We start from the raw sequence: 23610 nt of genomic DNA on the forward strand, positions 1-23610 counted from the left end.
ATAAAAAATGTCACCAATTAGACAGTTTTTAAAAAAATATGACAGATATATTTGATTTAATAATTTAACAATTTATTGAATATCTGTAATATGAATATGTTTTTAAAGAGCGTGAAAGTGATGATAGGTAACAGATGTTCGGGTTTAAGAACCATCCATGCTCATGCATCTTTTGGACTAAATAATATGTAGTATTTATTTTAATAATAATATTCCTCGTTCATATATGTATTAATGCTTAAAATGGTGGGAAGAATCATTAAGTTAATATTCATATACATTTTTTCCTCTGTGTACCAATGTGTATCGTGAGAGAATTTACAAAAGAGCGCATTGGAGAATCACAGGCCGAAGAGGCAGGCTCTGAAAACCTGTTGGTAACTTTGGCTTTGACTGTGACTTTGCCGTTGAGGCAGCGGCAATGTTAATGTCGTGATGTTGGCGTTATCAGAGGTTTTCCTATGGTTCTTTTCTTCTCGATCGGTGGAGCCTTCTGAAGAACATCTCCCTGTGTTGTTGTTGCCGTTGTCGTTTTTTGCTGCTGCTGCATTGTTCCTGCGCCAACTTCACTCTCACTCAAAAAGCCGCTCGCTGGCCAAATTGCAAGTGTTTTGGCCCAAAACCGAATTATACACAAATTTTGGCCCCTCGAAACATTTATTATCATTTTTTGAGAACATCATCAGATGCACAAAGATTTCTACTCCATTTTTTAGGCTTTTAGAGATGGGAACTGATTGAATCAAATACATTGATTTTAAACAATATTTTATGTTAACTAAAACTATCTTAAATATAATACCATTTCCTTTATTTTTTATACAATATTGTATAATAATTCCTCTTACTTTCAATAATATACCTAATCCAAACACATTTATTTTCTGATTTTATTAAAAAAAAAACCCTCTTTAATCTCAAAGTCCAGATAGTATATCTAGATCTCTAACCAAAAGCGAATCTCAAGCTCTTGATTGCAAACCCCAATGAGAACCGAGCTGGTTATTGTTGTTGGCCCAGACCTAGGCCACCGAAGGTATAGACCAAGACCAACACTACCCGCCAGATCCATATATATATATATATATATCTTTTCTATATGTATTCAGATGTAAGTGTAGAATTGCACATGGCAAGTGTGTGAGTGTTGTGTTCACTGGGCTGTTAATGCCTTGACTTTGGCTTTGGTTCTTGGGTTCTTGGTTAGTTGGTTGGGTGGGGTTTGTTAAGGGGGTGGGTTGGGGGCGGTTCGCTGGATGGGCGTAGAAGAGGGCCCACAGAGCCAGTAGAATTTTCTCGTTTTTACTGTCTGCATCTTCTGGCCTCCCCTCTTGGCCCACCAATACCCATTTCGCTGGGTAATTGCTGTGTTTAAGAATGTGTTCCTTTGGGCCTCAATGCGCTTGCATCGCCCGATCTCACTCACTCTTTCTTGGCGAATTGTACTTGCTTTTGTTTAATAAAAAAAATTAACCACCTCCGTTTTAGTTTTTATACAAAAATATTTAATTTTATTAATTAATTAAAGAACAAATTTTTTCTTTCCATATTTTGCATTTTTTTTTTTACTGAAACAATGAACAAATTAATTTGATATTTGACATTTTATTTTAAATATTTTATTTGAGTGATCTGATCTGTAAACTATAAGATTAAACTATAAGATACTTAGATACCGTTTTGAGCAATTTTTTTTTGCTCTGCTCCTATAATGTTTTTGTTGTACTTTTTATCTTTATTTGCTCAATTGTCGTCATCGACGGCGACTCGCTAAAATAATGCTTCAAGTGAAGTAAGAAGCAGATTGCCAGCCAGCCCATTGTGGTGGTAGAAGAAGAAGAAGAGCAAAAGCAGCAGCAGCAGCAGCAGCAAAAGAACATAATCATTACGATGGTCATGATCATGATGATGATGAGCATGGGCAGAGCGGCTGAGAATACCTGTTTTACCTGTTTGTATACCTACTAACGTACTAACACTGTTATAGCGGATTCAACGCGCACCGCACACGCCTGACAACAACAACAACAACAACAATAACAACAATAACAACAGCAATTGAAGACGCGACCAAAGCGGAGGAAGCACATGAAAAAGAGGAAGAAGCCGCCGGAGAAGAAGAAGAAGAAGTTCTTGCAGTACCAATCCCAACGCCCAAAACCCCACACATGTGGGATATGGGATACATGGACCGATAGCCTGTCGGGTTTCCGATCATATCTTCCACGATTCGATTTTTTTATATCCCCTAAATTTAGTTCTTAGTAAGATGATATGTATTGATTGCAGTTCTGAGCTTAGATGTTGAAATAATATGCATGGGTTATGCAATTCTGAATTCATAGCTTGATTAATTAAATTATAAATTTAAAATATAATTTTTTAAGTTTGTGCCTTTATTTTTTTACTAAAGTACACTAAAATATTTTGTTAAACCCATTTTCATGTTGATTACTAAGATTCTGATGGTTATATGTACCGTAAGCTGATCCTATAGAGCCCCCAAACATTTTCAATTTCAATGAGACTTAAAATTAAAAGAAATGCATGCATGTATAATAATTTTATATTTTTATAAAGATAAGATATAAGATAAAAGTACTCATTTCAAGGCAAAAAAGGAATCAAAGATCCAGCTATTTATAGCTACATTATAATCTTCCCAAGATAGGACTTCTTTTGAAGCTTTGAGGTACACTACGGGATATTACGTCTTCTATACGCCCAAGGAAACCGTTTTTTTTTTTTTTTCGATCTTCCCGAATGCAGAAACCGAAGGCGAATCCGAGTTCTTGTACCCCTCTTCCTTTAAATCTTCCACATCTTCTCTCATCACTCTTTGCTCTGAAGCTTCTTTGGGTTCTTTTGCATCACCATGGCAATGATGATGATGATGATGATGAGGAGAATGATAATAATGATGATCGTGGGCCTGGACTTTGGTTACATCTTTTGCAGACTCCACTTGGTCCCTGCCACGCCCCTCGTGGCTCCAACCGCCATTCGCGTCTTGCGCCCCCTTTTAACCCGTTGCGTTTGTTTTTTTGCTGTTGTGTGTGTTCCTTTTGTGCCGTTTTATTAACGCTTCACTTTTTTCCAATGCCTGTTTTGTCCACGTTCCTTTCCGATGGCAGGAATTCTGCTCTTCTTGGCCTAACCGATGTCTATTTCTGGCCAAAAAGAGCGAAAAGACGCAGGCGAGATGGTAAGAAGGAGAAGAACTTGTGTTGGGGGTCACTGGGAGACGGCTAATTTATGTTGAAAATGCAAAAAATTGAAAATATGCAACGGCGATCGAGGTGAAGAGAAGAAAAAGTAAAAAGAGCTAAAGAAGACGAAGCAAATAGGGGGAGGAGAATTGAAGGAGGGGAAGCAGAAGAATCTGGTGATGGGTTGAAGAAGATTTGGGCGCCCTGGTAATAAGTAAATAAATAAAGGGATATGAGAAATAGGGGGTATTCAGAGGGTTATTAAGTCTAGATAAGTTTATAGGAAATTTCAAGGGAATACATGGAAATAAATTAAATTATACTATACAATGATACTATATAATCAATCAGATCTTAGACTAAAGAGTATCACATACTATTCTTTAAAAAAAAAATAAGGGATATATATTATTTTAAATATACTAATTTTGTAATACAAAGAATAGGATGGAACAATAGTAAAATGTAAGAACCTATTAAGGTAGTGGATAAGAAATATTGTACAAATTTCCATACTCAACCGACCGATTCCCAAGTTGAACTTGATCATTTTTACGGATTTCCTTGCCCACTTTTTATGGCTTACGTTAAAGACAACACGTAAAACGTAGTTGAAAATTAACTTTAGCTTACAAATTATCATTGTCATCAGCGGGGCTGTCGACACCCTTCTGTTTCTGCTGCTGCCTCTTCGTTTATGGTATGTGATATATATAAAAATAAATGTATAACCATGTGCACATGAACAGAAACAAAAAAAAAAACTTAATTAAAATTGTATGCAAGGTCGAAATTAGTTGCCAACGTGGCCCTCACGTCAGCGGCATGAAAAAAATACCTACTGATTACTTTATTCATAATTCATTTAAGAGAGCGCACGCATTCGCACAGGGCGCCCCAACCCCCAAGATAAATTCGCCCCCCATTCAAAAGCGTCATGCGCACGTTTTTTGACTAATTTTCAAAAACGCAAACAGAAAAAAAAAACTGAACATCATGAAAACCTGATTGCAATAATAATGAGATCGTTTCAGAATGAGATATATTTATGTGCGTATACGCTGTCTATAAAATAAACAAATATACTCTTAAATCTATATTGAATCTGGATATTGTATGCTTTATTTATTCTGAAGCGAATGAAAGTCGCAGTTTTCGTGGGTATGTTATTAATGGCATTTTATTGGTGGCGTTCTTTTCCACTTAAAGCTACGATTTATTTCAGTTTTAAATAAATGACCAAGATTAAATGGGGTTATCAATTTTATTGATATTTTAAATTGCCCAATTAATTTAGTTGTTTTATTATTATTTTTTTTAAGAACAAATTTGCACTAATTAAATAACGAAAAACAAATAACTTAGGAAGTGAACTGACATCAGTCTTTTTATGACATTAAACAAATCACTTAGAACATAATTTTGATAATTTTAAAATAAACCAAAAGTTAAAAATTCTAGAACTTTATTTAAAAATCAAAAGATAACTTAAAATTTATATTGATATTTTAAGCTGGCCAATTAACTTAGTTGATTTATAATTTTTGAAGAGCAAATTTGCACTCATTAAAAACAAATGACTTAGGAAATGAACTTGCATGAGTCTTCTTATGACAATTTTAGTAGCTTTAACATAAGACTTAGAATTTTATCTACCATCTTTATATAACAAAAGACTTAGGACACAAACTTGAGACTTTGAAATTTTATTAAAGAGCATAATTAAAATATAAAAATATTTCAATCAAAATACATTCTTATATCTTTATCTTATCTACCTATTTTGCCACTTGTTTCTTGGGAAAGGATTTGCATTTTTTTCGTTTTCTCCGTTGCCACCCACAAAACATAAACCCTCAGGACAATAGAGGTTCTGTCAACAGATTTTCGCATTTTTCGCAGGTTACGCATAGATGGGCGTACTTCAGTCTGGCGGCGGGGGGCGTGGCATTGCGAAAACCTTGTGGCTCAGCTGGGATTAGTAATTTTGTGTGTTTTCGGTGCGCTCAGCGGGGGAATCCTCAGCGTTATACAATAATACTCATCACGATGATGATGATAAACATCTTGCAACAAGTGCAAGTGCAAGTGACAACAACAAAAGTAACGACTGCAATTGTCGGCTTTTTTTTCTTCTTGCCTCAGCCCAAAAATCGGTGGAAAAAATAAAGAGACCCAGACACACAAAAACGAGAAATAACAAAAGCAGCAGCAAAAACAACAACCATAATGGTAACAAGTGCTCGCAAATTGTTGCCTGCACAACAACAACAACAATAACAAAAAAAGAGCAACAACAACCACAATGGATTAACCATTAAACTTAAAATTCAAATTCAAGTTCATGATGAATGTATCACGTGCAAAGAGCCGAAGCCCAAGTTTTGTTGGCTGGTGGAGTCTGGCATTTTTTTTTTGGTTTTTATTTTTCGGTCTTTTGACTCCATCGCTTGGCTGTCGGTTGGATTTTTTTTTTCCTTCTCCGATGTCTGTACTTTTTGTTGGCGCTTTTTTTGGTTGATTTTTTTTTTTTTTTTTTGTGTTTCGCAGTCGAACACGACAAGTACAACAACAGCAAACAGCAGCAGCAACGAGAACAAGCTGGCTGTCTGCTTGGTACCTTGTGGTAATAAGTGGCTTGATTTTTTTTATTCGGCTTTTGGTCATAACCAAAGTGTGCGGTACACTTCATGGGTACATTGGTTATTACAAAGAATTGGGAAGAAATAAAGTAGATATTGAATTTTTATGGATTTACATTACAAGATACATTTTAAGATACATTTCAGGATACATTTTAAGATACATTTCAATATATGTACATCTCAATATACATTTTAAGATACATTTTAAAAAACATTTCAATATACATTTTAAGATACATTTTAAAAAACATTTTAAGATACATTTTAAGATACATTTTAAAATACATTTTAAGATTTATTTTAAGATCTGCAAACAAAGAAAAATTTGGCTTTACAACTAGAGCAAAAAACAAAAATAATTAAAGTATTTTTTTTGACAATTTTAAAAATATGTTTATTAACACGTAAAAAATATTTATTTGTCAACAAATATCATGAACTTGAAATTCAAAAATAATGTGCTTAGGCTTTTTATTGTAAAATGATTATATTATTTTTTTTTTGAGAAACTTTTTGATCAAATTGAAAGGACTTTAGTCTGCATCACTGGTTTATTTTAATAAAAAACAACAAGTATGTATGTATATAACGAAATATAAAAATTATTTTTAAGGATATAACCTATCTATAATTTTAAAATTAATAATTAAATTTGGGATTTTATATTAGGACATTTCACTGGTTGTTATGGCTGAGCTTTTTTGTGCACCTTTTGATTTTTCCGCCTTTGTCGAGTCGGAATGGGGCGGGTTTTTGGGTGTCTGCACGTACTCACACAGATACTCACGCACACAGCCAACGGGGCTTAGACTTAGACACCGACACCAGTGCAAAAACACGTACAACAAGAAGCAACTTGACTTGCCAGCGTTGTTTATTTTTACCTTTATAATATTTTTTTTATCTATTTATTTTATTTATTCATTTTTTTTTTTTTTTTTGGCTATTTACCGCACTTGAGCATTTTTGGCGCTCGGTTGTTGTTATTGTCATTACCGTAGTTTGTCTGTTTTTCTTTCCCTTTTTCTTTGGAACATTGTCTGTTGATAAAGTTGTTGTTGCTTTTTTCGCCGCTTTACATCATACTTCTACTTCAAACATTTCCCACTCTCTTTCTTAACCTTTTATTTCTTTCTTATGTAATTCCCGTCGACTGTTGTTCATTGGCAGCAATTATGCAATGATCAGGTAGCACTTCCAGAATATTTACCATGGGGTACCACCCTATATCTCTCTTTTTTTTTTGTAAATCTTGTTTTACTTTTTTTTTGTGTGTGGTTCTCAAGGTGATCCGAAATTAAGTTTGACTTTGAGAGCATTACAAGAGCGAGATTGAGTTGCTTTTGTTGATACCAATCGAAATCCATGTGAAACGATAGCAATTTGGATAATTGAATGAGCTTTGGCTTCCATTATCTCGTTGTGTTTGATTTGGCTTAGCTTAATTGTGCCATGCGACCGTTAATTTGACTAATCGCAAATTTCCTGTCCGCTTCCTGTAGCTTGGTGGTAAATGGGTACACCGAAAGAAAATAGACATAGAAAAGCAACTATTGCTACATTAATTATACACTATTGAGTATCGATTTGGCGTCGATAAGAATATTAAATTATAAATACTTTTTGAAAGTATTAAATTGAAATTAATTGTTTGACAAAAAATATCACATATCCAAATTATAATATGAAAAATATAGACTTAGTCTTGAATCTATACTTTTATTTCATTTAATTTATGTTTTTTTTTTTTTTGGGTGTAGAAGAATTAAAACATTTTTCGACTTGGGATAAGTAAATTTCTGACGTTTTTGTATGCTATATTTTTAAGCTTTGTATCAATTATATCATTTTATGTTTACATATAATACTTAGGCGAATTATTATTAAACATTCATTTAATATTAAAAATTATATCTTTTTTTGTTTTTCAGAAATTATGAAAGGAAATTCCTGGTACGTACTCACATATATATGCATTTTTAAATAGAATAAGCAAAGAGCAGATCTACATTCACCTTTTAGAGGCCCCACAAAGAGCAGAGTTTAGCTAAGCCCATCACAGAAACCTTAAGTTCCTAAGTTCCCAAGTTTCCAACTACTCGCAGCCCGATTCATCCAGTATTATGACACACCCTAACACCTTGAATCAACATCGATGTCATGCGACATTTAATAGGGCTAATACGCCATAATCATGCTGTTGTAATAAGAGAGACGTCAACACGCCGCACCGCAGGGAACTTGATTGATAAAAAAGCAAACCCAGACCAAAAACCAAAAACCGAAAGCCAAAGCCCCAAAGAAATGGAGATAGGTAAACCGATCTGAGATATGTAGGCATGTGTATGTAAATACAAGCTCGTATATAAGTTGGCACAGTGACTATTGGAATACCAAGAAAAGTCAACTGCAGTTTAGCATATCAATGCCGGCTATCGATGATAAATGCGTTCGTCTTTAGCATTGCATTGAATTTAGCTCTCGAGCTCTCTTGGTTTAAATAAAAAAAAAACCTTTTTGGCCACTAAGCTCACGCAACACAAACAAACAAACGTATCGGTCTGAAAACCAAATGAATGTTAATGCTAATTTACTGGACAAGCTCCACTCACTCGTTGAGTGAAAGAAGGGTTTGAAATATCAATGAATGGGCTGCTGGCCAAAAGGAATACATAGAAATGTCCAAACGCCCCTTTTTCTTTCTTTTTTTTTTGGTGGGAGGTGGACTATGAAATGTGGATGGGTTGGGATTCTGTTGGTTCTATTTTTGGGACTGGTCGAATAAATAAGTAGCTACATATCAGAATTTTGTCTTTTTTTGCTTTATATATATATTTTTTTAAAAATTTCATGTTTCAAATTTTATTTTCTTTCCTAAATATTCTTTTTTCATATCTGATAATTTTTTTTTGGATTTTTTATCACGCTTAAACGTTTTTTCTTCTTAAAATTTAATAGAATACTGTGAAACTAATAACAAAAATTTATAAAATACAAAAATATTCAAGAATCCTTGGAAACTCCAAAGATTTCATAAAAGTTCGATAAAAATTGTAGGGTGCCAGAAAAAGTACCGTTCTCAAGTCGAAGCAGAAGCTTCGAAACCACAAAATATCGCATCTAAAATGTATAAATGCACTCACAAAACAAATACACCGCCTCGATAATAATAAAGGCAATAATGATGTCGGTGAGAATGTCCGCTGGCCATCCCATAAATTTATGCTAAAATTTAAGTTTTCTTTCAAGTAGTTGACCGACCGGCGAGGGGAGAAAGGTCACCTCAACGAATGGTGTCGCGGTGACAAAATGCCACATAAATATTACACGAAGCACCACTCTGATAAGCGAATGTCACTCTTATTAAAAATAAAAGAAGGCAAATGCCCAACAAAAGGCATCCGATGGCGATACCCGAAAATGGAAATGAGTACGAACAAAGCGCACTAAAAAGCGTATTGGAAATGAAAGAAAGAACTTCCGAAAATGCCCAAGGGGCCATAAAATTGGCTGTCGGTGGGAAGGGATTTGTGCATTTCACCTGCTTTGATAGGTATTTGTTTTATTGTCAGCGAAATGAATGAAATTCTGGACGGGCAAAGCCAAGAAAAGGGAGTCCAACATGTGTATCTATAAGATATTATCAAGTAAAAGTTAAGTAAAACCATAGGTTCAAAGAATAATTTAAAATGTTTATTTAATTCTTTTCGATAAATGAATATTTCCCGGTATTATTACTATAAATTACATAAAAGCTCCCCCCAAACTTAAAATCTTTGAGATCCAACGATAATGTAATCCCTGCATTATCCAATTCCACAAACCATTGACTCCAAAAAGCGATCTTGAGGTTCCACAGAACGGTCAGCTAATCGGATTTCCCAATGTAATTTTTCAACCTGGTGCGATTGTTGTTCGGTTTTTTTTTTTTTTAGATATTTTTTTTCGCCGGCTTCCTCTTCGGTTAAGCTTACACTTTGTCGCTATTTTGTAGTTCTTAACGCCTTCGGGCAACAGTAGCGCAAATAGCAACAATAATAATAGCATTAACATCGGCATTAGCATTGGGCCCGCGCTTGTCATGGCCAGAGAATCTCACAGGCATTCATGGAAATACACTGACAAAAATCTGGAGAGGTATTTCAAATATATTTTAAAGCTTAAACTACTGTTTTTCATATTTTCATGATATATGTTATTAAAGTAAATTTATGTGACTTCTGAAACAGAAGTACATTTTATATACGCAAAGAGAAAATTCTGACGTTCTCATCTGAGTTGAAAATGTTCTTAAAAATAGAACAACATTTTTAAGTTGAAAATGTTTTTATTTTGGTCGAATCAAGTTGAATTGGCGGTATTTAAGTACGTTGTATGTACAAATAAACTATTAGTTCAGTCCTCAGTGTATACTTAGCAAAAAGTTGTTAAATGAACTCAGTTTAACTTTTTTAAGAACGAATGTTCTCAATTCAAGAACAATGTTCTGAGATAGTTTTCTCTGTGCGGTATAAAGTGTTTTAATATAGTTTGGGAAACGTAAACAAAACTAAAATATACTGTTTGAAAATATATTGAATTTATACAATTTACTTATAATAGTTTTATTCTCAGTGCATTCACTTGGGCAGAGGGACAAGTGTAATGGACACGCTCGGTTCCCATCCGCATCATGAAGATCACGATGAACTTGAAGTTTCGCACTCGCTTGATTGAGTTGTTCTTCTTCTTGCACTCTGGTCAGCTGGCATGGCTCAGCAGATCGGACTAGCTGTACTTTATATATAACGATTCGACCATGGGAACTACTGACTGGCCTAGCCGCTCTTCATCATCTTCCTCATCATCCGCGGCATTGCCGGCAAAATGTGACAGACAGCATCCATTACCCTAACGATAATTGGCCAGGGTATACGATTCCCAGATCTCTCCATTGAGCGTTTAGCCAGCAACGGATTATGTCAGTCCTCTATATGGTTGGTTACTTGTATACCATATCTCTAATTTATATCTTACAAAATAGACCATTTGACTAAAAATTGCATCAATAAGCACTCAAGATTGTTAATTTTTAAAGGGAATTTATTAAGACCTTGAAGTCATAACAAAATGGTTTGTAAATTGATAGGTGTCTATTTCAATTTCCTTATCTATGTTGAAGCCACCTGTATCCCATAAATGGTTTTAATCGGTTTTAAAGTAGTAAAAAATATATGTTAATTTTGTTCATGTAATAGGTATGCAAAATATTATAGGATATAGCCTGTGCTTAACATATTACCTTTTCATTTTTACCTTGCATTGTGACAGTGACGTAATCCAACCACAAAAAAAAAAGCAAGTACAGTACTGAGTACTGAGCTCTATGGGGTTCTTGTATTTTTTTTTTTTGTTCCGACTACTACTTGTTCTTTTTCTACAAAACCGATTCTAAGCTTGATTTTGGTTTTTTTTTCGTGTGCTTATATGTTTGTTTTGTTGACTCGGAGACCCGGACAAATGACTTCCGTTGCGGCTGGGCTACGCTCTCATCATAAACTAAAGAGACCCAAAGAGTCACACTGCGTATGCGCAATAAAAATAAATATAAACCGATTTTGTTTGTATATAAAATAGATATTCGCTTTTGGGTATGGCATGCATTCCCATTATCTTTCGATGATGATGATGGTGCACCTGTTCTAACACCTTTTCTTGGCCTGCAGTAAAGATAAAACCAAGCCCTAGTATGATTTTCCAAGTACCCACAAGCAGGAAAGAAAATTTCCTTTCATAGCTTTCAGGTTTTTGTTGGTTTTTTACGACACTAGCGGGTTCCTAATGTCACTTTGATTGGTTCTTTAAAAATCTTCCTTTTTTTTTTTTTTAGTTATATCTTTTATTGATTTATGTAGATGCGGCTTTCGGATGTGTGTGAAAAGTTTTGATATCGGGATTTTTTTTTTTGGGGGCTTCCCAAGCTGTCGTCGTTTCTCATTAGACTGTGATTTAAGCTCCACAACGGGCACTTTAAACTATAAAACTCAAATATAATAATGGAGCGACTTAAAGACGTTTCGTTCGTTGATGATTTTCATTCAAAAGTTTTCACTTCCTCGTGGAGAAAACTTGGGTGAATGGTTAAAGCTTCTTTGATTGATTTCCGTCGATTGATGACAATATGGAAAACATGTGTGAGAAAATCAAAAAGAAAAAAGATTTGTCAATGATTTGTACAGCTAAAAGATCGTTATCCTAGATGGGGAAGAGGTTTAAGGGCTTAAGTACTATTTTGAATTTCTAAGATGAGTTTAAGTTAAGTTAGTTTTGTTTGAGTACGTTTTTTTTTTTTGAAAGGCCCCACTTATAAGTTCTTTGATTCATTAAAAAGTCGGGGAACCCATAAATACATATTTAAGTTAATATATGTTATCCATTAAAGTCAAAGCTGATGAAGTAGGAAATTAGAGAATGGAGAGAAGAAGAGGAAAGACTTCACGGTTCTTAGTTTGATAAACAAACCAAGATTAGTTGGAGTAGTCATTAAAAAATGATAGAAGTCCACTGGCTGATGAAAGGCAATAAATGTCCCGAAGAAATTAAGCTTATCTAATGAATAAGCTGCATTCTTGAAAAAAAAAACTGAAGATGGAGGAGTATACAGCAAGAAAAATATGGGTGTATATCATATTTTTAATCACAGGAAATATATGGATGGTTATATTTTTAAAACAAAGACTCAAACTTGCTTTTAAAACTAACAAAGTTTTAAGATCATAGTAAAAATCATCAACTTTTTTTTTAAAGGAATGTGTTTTTGTGTTGGAAAGGATCTATTTGGTATGAATATGATACCTTTATATTTTTTAAAAAACGATTATGATTGAAAGACTTGATCAAACATAAACAAGGCAAGTTAACAAAGATTGTTTACTGTGTTCTGGTCTTTACTTTTGTGGGTGGGAGTGGAAATGGGGTGGTGGTGGTTGGTTGGTTGGAAGATCCCTAGGGGCTTCCCCCGACCAACAGGTGTGCTCTTCGTGTGTGTTTGGGTTTCTGATAAGACTGTGGATGGTCAGTGCATCGCTGGCTATTCTGTTCGGTTCTGTTCTTTGCCCGGTTTGGCTGGCTTATTGCTGTTCTGATTGTTGTATAATTCTCTTTATACAGTCCAGCGGCCTGTCCATCAAACGGCACCGTCACCGGCAATTAGATGAATTGCTACCATTGCAGAAAGTGGTCAAACTCTGAGAGTCTAAGTCTACTCATAGTCAGACTCAAACTGAAACGCGAGTGTGGAATCAGTATTATTGCTTTGGCTTACATAAAAGGCCATAAATTAGTCACTTAACCGCTCCAACTGATGCGGCTGCTGCTCCTGTTTGATATAAGTATGGCCAGAAATGGCATATGGCCGAATGCCAATACAGTTCTTCTATTCTGGCCAACTATTCTGGCCAGCCAGCCAGCCAGCCAGCCAGCCAGCCAGCCAATCTAGCAATTCTTTAACAATTCAACAATCTATCACTGCCACTCAAAATGCTTTCTATCCTTTTTGTTGCACTCTAATGATCTCTCTAGCGCTTTTGCTCTAATTGACTGACAGTCCACACACACACACACACACATACAGCACTCTGGGCTAGAAAGAGATGGAGAGAGGAGTGTTGGAAAGAGATGGGGCTGTGGGAGGCAGAGTGAGAGGGTGAGATCGTTTGGATCGTTTGCAATTTCTAGAACAATTAGTCCAAAGATCGTTTTTGGCTTCGACAGCAATTAGCTTGCCTCCTCCCACTCTCTCTATAAAGCGTTAGCGATGGGACCGTGAGTTAACCGATTAATCGGAGGTTATCTGTGAAGCCTAACCTAAAAATAAAACAGCTAAATTTGAAAATAATATAAGAAAATAATATAACATTTATTTAATTATTTATTTATAATCTGGTTAGATATTAGTTTGTTTCTTTTTTTTAAAGTTTACCAATTAGTTCATCTTAATTTTATACACATCGATAGGTTTTTTCATTGTTATCATAGAACTGTAAGCCACTTACATATTTCATTTTAAACCCTCCAAATAGAAAAGATCTACTTAAAAAATTAAAAAATATATATAAACCCAAAATCAAATTGAAAAAAGTGGTATATCCATAATCTCAAACAACTAATAAATTATGATTATTTTTATTTATTTTACATCAAAAAGGAACAATGTGTTTATTTTTAAAATCAAAACGGACCAGGGCATTAAAAAGTCTTAAATTTAACCTAAAGCCCAAACTATCTAAGAGAGAGTGTGTTATTTTTAACACCTCTTCAACCTTTTGTTTTCCTTTCTTTCTAGACGGTATTATTCCACCTGAGTGGATGATTTACTTTCTTGATTTATTTATAGACGAACACTTCAGCACATTTGGCTGCTCTATTTATAGCGTTGCTATTTTTTTTTTTTTTTTTGCAAAAATAAAAAAAGAGAGTTAGAACTATGATTAGTGGCCAAGTTTTGTATACATTCCTTTACGTATTTGCTAATATACCCGTATAATTTCACAGATTTTATTTTTTGTGCAAATTATTGTTATTTTGATGTCTGCATTCATTCACAAAAATCGCTTAAGAGCCACGCAACAAATGATTAGGTTCGAAGATTTTTTGGCAGTTATTTTTGGTTCGATTTTAAGCAGCTTATCGTGGAGTTTGCCCTGAGCTGGCTGTTTAAATTATATTGATGAGCTACAAAGCGAATATTTTGACTGGCTGATCTAAAACCTCAGCCATCAAAATATTGGTGTGCATTTAACATTTTTATAATCCAAGAATCGTTCAACTTTGTGTAAATGATTTGGAATTTTATTCGATTTTATTTTATGACATTGCGAGTTTTCTGTGAAACACGTTTAAGAAATGCTTAACGAATAAGTGAATGACATCAGGAATATTTAAAAATCTAATCAAAAATTGTATCGTTTGAATCGAGTTCATTATGTTTATGAGGGCAGTTTATGGATATCTTAATTTACTTTGCATTTCGGAAATTTATGCTTGGTTTAAGGAAACTTCTTTAAAAGGTTTTGGAAAGAATATAAATAATAGATGAAATCAAAGAAAAAAGCTAATATTCTTGTTATTTCAAAAATAATTTTTCTGTTTACTGATGGAATATTATAAAATATTGTATTTTCTTTATAATATGCCCAACAACCCAATTTCCTTTTTATGTGGTTTATCTGAATTAACAATGATAGCTCATTTTGCAGTCCACCTAACCGATGCTTTTTGCACAGATTATTTTTATTTCTTATCTTATTTCTTTTGGCTGGCCTGCAGATTTTTGCAGTTCATTGGACTGAGCCAAAATCCAAGTCGCCAGTGTCTGCTGACTAAGTGAATGAGTCGCCATCGTTGTTATTATTATTATTATTTTTTCGTTGTTGTTTCTGAGGCGCATCAACAGCGAGAAGAAAGAAATGTGGCCCAAAAGAGCAAAAACATACAAAAAAAAGAAAATACGAATAAAATACAGGAAAAAAAGACAAGACGAAAAACTTTACTTATAAGAGATAAATTAGCGCGATTTCCGAGATGCTTGGCTTGGCTCACACGCAACAAGTCGAAAGTCATAATGACTAATGATTTAAATGTGGCCAGAAATTGTTTAACTCACTGATTAAAAAATAAACCACACTCATATGTATGCTTATCAATTTAAAGCCAACACTAATTTTAATACCACTTTGATTGCGAAATTCCGCATCAATTATGGCGTTAATCAAAATGTGAAGCATATTTTATGGCAAGCGTTAAACAGTTAACTAGCCAAAGTATGCAAATCATTTGATTGCAACTCAAATCGTTTGTTAATTAAATATTTGCAATTTCCTGGGCTCTTCTCGCTGATTTGATCGATGTTGATTAGTTTTGAGCTTTAATTGCTTAAAATAACTGAGAAATTATATGACAGAGGGGGTATATGTATAATTGAAAGGGTGAAATTTAAATAATTATTATAAACCTTGAAAACTAAAAGCTTTTATTTTATTTAAGATCAACTATAATCTGCTCTTATAGATAACAAAAACATCAGAATTAAATATAACAGTCAATACAATTATGCAATCTAAATAATTAGTGACACAGCAAATTAAAACTTCCTATTATTTTTCTTAAAAATTACTTGGTTTTTGTAACGATTTTTAATCCGGAACCTGTGATTTCGAATCAAAAATTTGATTTGCAGTAGCCCCAATTGAGAATGAAACCTTCCTGTGGCCATTTCCGATGGCAATTGAAATACCGCTGAACTCTTTAGTATCTCGAGCGGCAATTAGCATCCAAAAGATTGCTCTGCGCTGATCTCGTTAGATGATATTCAATTTTAATTTCAGTTTCGGTTCAGTTTCGGTTTCGTGCGGGACGTGAGGCACGCACAAAACGGCAAACTCCAAGACAAATTGTAGGCTCAACTACATTTATTTTCCTCATTTTTTGTGTGTTGAATTTTTTTTTCGGGGTAGTTGGTAGTTGGAGCGGCTTAGAAAATAACGAAGCAAACGATTGTCTGTCGGCCGGCCTTTTTGGCCTTGGCCTTGACGTCGGTTATTGGCAGCCATAAACTAAAATTAAGCGAAACGTTTTCAACAAAAAAATGCCACACATACAAAAAAAAAAAACAGAAACACATCTCTGCAAATTGCGTAAAGAGTTTTTTAATTGCCCCTCACTGAAAAGCGTAGATCTGGAAATTAAACAAAGCCCAAGACAAAATTCAGGCTGGCAAAACGAACAAAATTTATATACATATGTGTATATAAAGTGTGAGAGACCCCCTTGTGCATATATGAATATAGATTTATAGACAGCCAAAATATTTTCCCCGGATGTACCTGTTGCTGCAGGAAATTCACACGTGAAATGTTTAATTAATGAACAAGAAAAATTAACCATAATCGAAATGTTGATGACCAAATTCAAAGGAAATACTTTTGGGGGGTTTAAGATACCTATTTAACGGTAACTTGTTGTTCTTTGATTGATACTTTTGAGTTCAATTGGTTTTTAACTGTTGTTTGCTGAGATACTTTAAGCTGATTTTATTTAATGATGATATTTGTATTTAAACAAGAAGAGATGCCAAAAAATACGGTACAGTTAAGTTACTTAACGGTTTGAAGTGCCAATGTCAAGGCAATTAAAACAATTCGATTGACGAAACTTACGAAATTCCTCAAGAGATCAGCAATTAAAGTTGCGAGGGCAATGAACAAAGATGTCCAGCAATTGCCGATTTGTCATCCAGAAATGATGAAATTATTTATACCAAGAAATGGTGAAAATTGTGGAAAAAGAAATAAGATCGAGAAATGTTGTTAAAATAAATCACAGCAAATGAGCAATCCAAATATTGATCGGAAGCACTGGCCAATGGAAAATAAACATTAATTAGCATAATCAAAGTCCACTTCCCTTCCTTTTTTCAGTTCTACGATCTGTGCGATCTGTGCGATCCACACGAAGCCAAAGAAACCGCAAGGAGAGATTATGATTTGTGCGACTTGAAACAGAAAACTTTGCCAGATGGTCGGCGCTTTAATTAGATGGTGTAAGAATAAGCATACATATAGGTCTTTTCATATGTACTGTGTGTGTTATATAAACTACCGCACAACATGCGAAATTCTCACGCAACAGAGCAAGACGCAAAAAAAAAAAAAATTAAATAAAAAATACAGAAGAGGGAAATAGACAAATAATAAACGAGTTGAAAGAGCAGAGAGAAGCAGAAATTCTGGCCAATAAATTTCAATGTCACTTACACTTGATTTATAAACCAACAGCAAATTGGATAAAGGCGGCCGAGAAGAAAAAAAAAAAAGGGGGGAATATCCAGAACCAGAACTGTAAACTAAATGAAGAAAAGAAGAGTTAATCTAATTACTTCCTCATTGATTTCAAGTGCATTTGAGCGTGATGGCATCTCTTCATTAAAAGGGAAAAAGTGTAGCAAAACTAGAAGATAGTATAATGATGCAGTCATTGGGCGTTAAATTAAAAGTACCGATCTGTAGACTTTTTTCTACTTTACTAAAAAATAAAAATATAATAATATAAATGTAATATTAAAAATGTAATAATAAAAATGTAATATTAAAAATGTAATAATAAAAATGTAATAATAAAAATGTAATAATAAAAATGTAATAATAAAAATGTAATAATAAAAATGTAATAATAAAAATAAAATAACAAAAATATAATAACATAAATATAATAATAAAAAGATTATAATAAAAATATATAGCCAATATAATACAAATATATAAAGAAATATATAGCCAATATAATAATAAAAATATATAAAGAAATATATAGCCAATATAATAATAAAAATATATAAAGAAATATATAGCCAATATAATAATAAATATTTACCAGAGCCATTCAAACTTTTTCTGCAAATAAATACATCAGAAAAGACCTTACAAAGTATTTGCAAAATCTCCTGAGGAATCGCTTTATGATCCTTTAATGGGCCGAATTAAAGTGCTGTTCTTTCTCTGTTTTTTCGTTCTGGTAACGATGCAAACAGCTACTAACAAAAAAAAAAAAGGTGAAGCGTTGTAACATTTTAATGGAGCAGCATTTTGTGGCCAAAAATGGACTGCAGTTGTTGTTTGCCAATGAAAAGCACTTGTTGCCAACTTGTGGTTCCTCTGACTCGGATTCAGATTCAGATTTAGATGCCTCTCTGCCACAATGAGCTTTCATTGTAATAACAAAAAAAGTAAAAAAGGTACAAAAAAAACAGCGAAACAATGGACAAAGATTCGCGATGTTGTTGCTTTTGTTGCCCCTGACTTTGTGGCATGATAATGATGTTGTTGGTTACTGCAAAAAAACAAAAAAACAACAACAACAGAGCGATTCACACGAACTTCAACACTTGAGGCAGCAACAACAATCATGGCAGGCAAAGTGTTTGCCTTTGTTGTGATACCCTATCGCAAGAGTATTTATATTGTTTAATCCCTCTCTGATGCTATATTATATAATTATTTAAAAAATATATATTTTTGTGGATTTTTTTTCAGGGGACTAAAACTTGTATAACAAAATTTAAGTAATTTAAATTTATATAATAATTAAATAATTTAAATTTGTATAATAATATTGAAAAAATTTAAATTTGTATAACAATAATTAAATAATATATATTTTGTATAATAGTTAAAAATGTAAAATTTAATTTAAATAATATATAATAATATGTAAATATAGATATAAATTTCAGTGTCCTGAACTACATTTTTAAAAAAAGATAAATTAATAAATTTACTTTTTAGAGGGTACAAGTTGGTTGTATTATTTAATTCTTTTTAGGTTTTTATTTTTGTTGCAAATCACACAATAGACATGACAACAACAACAAGCTCGGCAGCGCAATGTAAGCTGCAAAAATCTATTTCCATTTCAATAAGAAACGAAAATGTTGTATTTTGTTTTTATGTTGTTTGTAGTAGTTTTGCTTTATTTTTTTTTTAGCTGCTACTTTTGCTGTTGTTCATTGTTTGTTCTTGTCACGCTGCTCTGCACAAAACGAGTGGGCAAGGGGGGGAGGGGGGATGGGCGTAAGGGGCATGGGGGCGTGGCTTTTGGTGTTTGTTAGAATTCGCAATCATAGAATTTGTGTTAAGTACACAAAACCCACAATGAATCTGAATTTGTTCTGGTCAGTTGATGTGTAATTTGGTATTTAAATTCTTTTGTGCGTTTCTCAATAAAACGTGCAACTTTGTCTCATCCTCTTTTTTTCTCACACACACACCTCTTTTATCTTTTTGCAAGTTTTCCAAAAATACTAATTTTCAAATTTTAAATTTTGGACTAAGTTAGAAGAAAAACTCTATAAATTTAAAATATTATTAGCTGTAATTCCTTTGCCAACTTAATTGTATTAAATAAAGTCTTAAACTTACATTGGAAAGGTTAGCTTAGTTGAAATAAACTAAAAATATACCAAAACCTGCGTGGTGAGAATTTTAAAGTTCGTTGCCTAAGTCTTTCGTTTTCCTGAAAAAACAAGAATTAAAAATACCGACAGAACAACAAACAAACAATTCGGTTCACTTCAGTTCATTTCACTTCGTTCGACTACAGTTAGCCAAGTCAAGTTCGCCCCTTTGCCAGGTTTTCGACCAAGTACAAGTTCTAATGAAATTTGTCAATAAAAATTCGCAGAATTCCAACGAGCGAAGCGAAAAAAACCCCGACAAAATAAAAAAAACAAACGAAAACAGGGATCATAAAAAAAAACGAGTCAACAAGCAAAAGCTTTGGTTGTTCTTACGTGCGAGTATGAATCAAATTTACTTTTTTACCGTTTTAAGCGAAAGGAGAAGATGGCAAATATATGTGTATACGATATGGATATGTACATATATATACGTTCAAATTTGTTAAGTCAATGCAAAAAATGTGTTTAAGGCAAGACACAAAAAATGCGACACTGATAAAATTGTATAATAATTTTTACATTTTTTTTTTGAAAATATTTTTATATTTTTTTTCTACCTTTAACTATTTAAGAAGGAAAACTTCTCTTATTTTATAATATTTTGGTTAGTCATTTTTAATGGTATTATTATTATAGTATTTTTATAGTATTATTATAATATTATTATAGTATTATTATAGTATTATAGTATTATTATAGTATTAATATAGTATTATTATAATATTAATAAATTTATATTATTTTGTAAAATGTTTAAGATGCTAATATTTAAAAAATATTTTATAATATACAATATGTTCATAAATATATATTATTTTGTACAGTTCTGCTTAAGTTAAATATTAAATATTTAAATTAAAATTTTCACCAAATATAGGTATTCTTCTAGTGTAATCGACGTATATTGTATGTGTGTACAAATGTGCATAAGTGGAACAATCGGCAGTCCAGTGGAGCTTCAGTTCAGTTCAGTCATTGTCATTCGCGAAGAATTTTTGATTTTTGGGGAATATACACATGCACATCAGATACAGATCTTAATGCGTATATGGTAAAAAACTGGTCAGACAAAGTGTGGGCGTGCTATATTTCTGGAATTGATTTTTGGTGAGTAGCAGGACAAGGTCATTAGAGAAGTTTTTTTTGGAAAAATAAAGAATAAACTAAAGCATTTGATACAACATTACAAAAAATATATTTAAGAATCTAAAAAAAACGAGCCTTGTAAAAATGCCGTAGTTGATTAAAATATTCCTCGAAAGCAAACAAATTGCCGGCTTATCGGGCGACATTCATCAGTAAATTCTTGAGTGATTACAATGCTGGAAAATTGAACTTACGAGACTGATGTATAACAGCCTAGCCTATAAAGCGAGTGCCTTAAATTAAATATGCGCTTAATGCGATGAAAACATTAAAAATGCATCACAGTCGAGTCGGCTGTCGAGTCAGCTCCCACGACATTGGCTTGGCAAAATTCACTATACATACATACATATATATGGACACTATACTATATAGTATAAGTAGGGGAGAGAATATACCCCACTCAGAAGGTGCCACCACACCACCATCTACCACAAAAAACAATTGCTCACCCACCGACGCCACCGCAATGAACTCATGGAATAATTATCCTATGAATGAGCAGTTTGCATGATCATTGCCAAAGCTTCCGCTTTTGTTTTTCTTTATTTTTTTTTTATTGTTGTTGTTATTTTTTTTCTTTTGTTTTTGCTGTTGCCGTAGTTCTTTGCAATTACCGCATGAAAATGTTGCATTTAAGAGGCATTTTCGAGGCATTTTCCCTATGTCATAGACACGAGGGTTACTCAGACAATATTCCAACTAATTCAGTGACTTTTTCCCATCAGTATATATATATATATATATATATGTTTATGCTTATACCTATACATACCCATATAGCGAGGAGAATTTGCCTTTTATGAATTCCGCTCATGGTAAAAGAAGTTCGACTAAGTGATGCGCATATAAATGTCGAGCACTCGACTCTGATCCACTCTGAAAGTCTGGTGTTCTTGGTGTTCGGGTAACGAGTGGTACATTCCTCGTTCTGCAATAAAACTATGCAAAATTATGTGTAGCATTCGCTGCTAGAACTCTCCCATGATGTTAGGTCCCCAAAACTTGCACAAATTTATAAAAGAAAAAAAAAAGAAAAGAAAGAATAATCCAAAGACAAAGACCTGCGGCATCGCCCAGTCGGCCACAAAATGATGAAATATCCTCAGACATTCCTTTTGGCCATCTAAATATATTTATACAAGCCAATTATTATGCCCAGATGCAACGTGCTGCTGTTCAATATGTTGCATAGAAAGCAGCTGGAAGAAGTCAACGAAAAATGAACCCTAGCTAATCATAAATGCCAGGCATAATCGAAAATATTTTCTTTTCCTTTGGTCCAGTGGAAGAGCTCGTCTCTTATGTATTTATTTGGTTTTCTATTCCTTCTTTTCCAAAAAAATTAAAAATATATTTAAAATATTAAATAGAATATTGTAAAATTGTGTACAACACTTAAACATTTATTGACCTTACTTGTGGTTTGAAGATACATTTTTTTTTTAAATGGTACCCTATATCATGTTCGAATCACTTTTTAACCTTAATCCCCTTCAGTTTATTTTGCGTATTGACTGTCATATATCAGACCCAAAATTTTAATTGGCTTCCTATGGTTTTTTTTTGCTTGCATGTTTTTAATTTGTGGCTTTCTTTTTCGGGTTTTTGGTTTCCAAATGATTCAGTGGCTGCATTTTGCCACCCCACACACTCTCCATTTCTCGATTTTTCGCCTTTAAAAATTAAGGAGAATCAGACTGGATGTGGGTCTGTGTCTGGATTTTGGGACCGTTGTCAGATTCGACTCGCAATATGCATAAATTTTCAAAAAAAAGAATTGCTTCGATGCGCGAATCCAGTGAACAAAGAAAAACGTTTGTCATATGATTAATGAACAACACCCCCTCTCTTTGTTTTCATTTTTTTTAAGCCTTTAAAATACTGCCCATTATATTCAGCACAGATGTTGTGGCATTGCAAAAGTGGAATAATTATAAAATATTTTGTTAACTTCAAAGAATTTGTGTTTAACAAAAGAGTTTGAATACATTTAACACTTGGAATGGCATTTTTATATTATAATACATTGTAAGGAAGAGACCTGGATGTTGTAACTTAAATAATTTCGAGATCCAATTATTTATTTAAAATTTATTGTAGAGTATTAGAAAAATCAATAAGAAACTCATAGAGGTATCCCACATCAAAATCGGATTCCAATAACTCAAGTTATGGAATTTAGAAGTGCAGTATTGGTTTTTTATTCTGATAGGCATTAGAAATACAGAAAAAACGAACATGGAAATGGGATAAAATTTTGACCATCCTTTAAAAGATACATTTAAATATAGAATATTAGAGAATTCAACCACGAATTCATAAAGGTATCCCACGTCTTAATCGGAATCCAATAACTCAAGTTATGACATTTTGAAGTACAGTTTTGGGTTCCCCTTCTGGAAGCTATTGGAAATACGGAAATATTGAACATGAAATTGGGTTAACATTTTTACCCTCGTTAAAAAAACAATATTTAAATGTAGAGCATTAGAGAATTCAACTACGAATTCATAGAGGTATCCCACGTTTTAGTCGGGATCCAATAACTCAAGTTATGGAATATGGAAATGCAGTTTTGGGGACCCATTCTGAAAACCATTGGAAATACGAAAAAATC

The 23610-nt window shown here is 33.3% G+C and overlaps 1 long non-coding RNA gene across 4 annotated transcripts in view; it reads left to right on the forward strand.

Annotated features, from left to right (window-relative positions):
* The window catches only part of LOC119557323, a 130636-nt gene that overhangs the window by 20404 nt on the left and 86622 nt on the right, over nt 1-23610 (forward strand). For all 4 annotated transcript variants that reach the window (XR_005220067.1, XR_005220065.1, XR_005220066.1 and 1 more), the window contains one exon: nt 7786-7807. This is a non-coding gene — a long non-coding RNA (uncharacterized LOC119557323). The remainder of the gene's footprint in view (nt 1-7785; nt 7808-23610) is intronic.

The sequence above is a fragment of the Drosophila subpulchrella genome, chromosome X (genome assembly GCF_014743375.2).
Source record: "Drosophila subpulchrella strain 33 F10 #4 breed RU33 chromosome X, RU_Dsub_v1.1 Primary Assembly, whole genome shotgun sequence".
Lineage (NCBI taxonomy): Eukaryota > Metazoa > Arthropoda > Insecta > Diptera > Drosophilidae > Drosophila > Drosophila subpulchrella.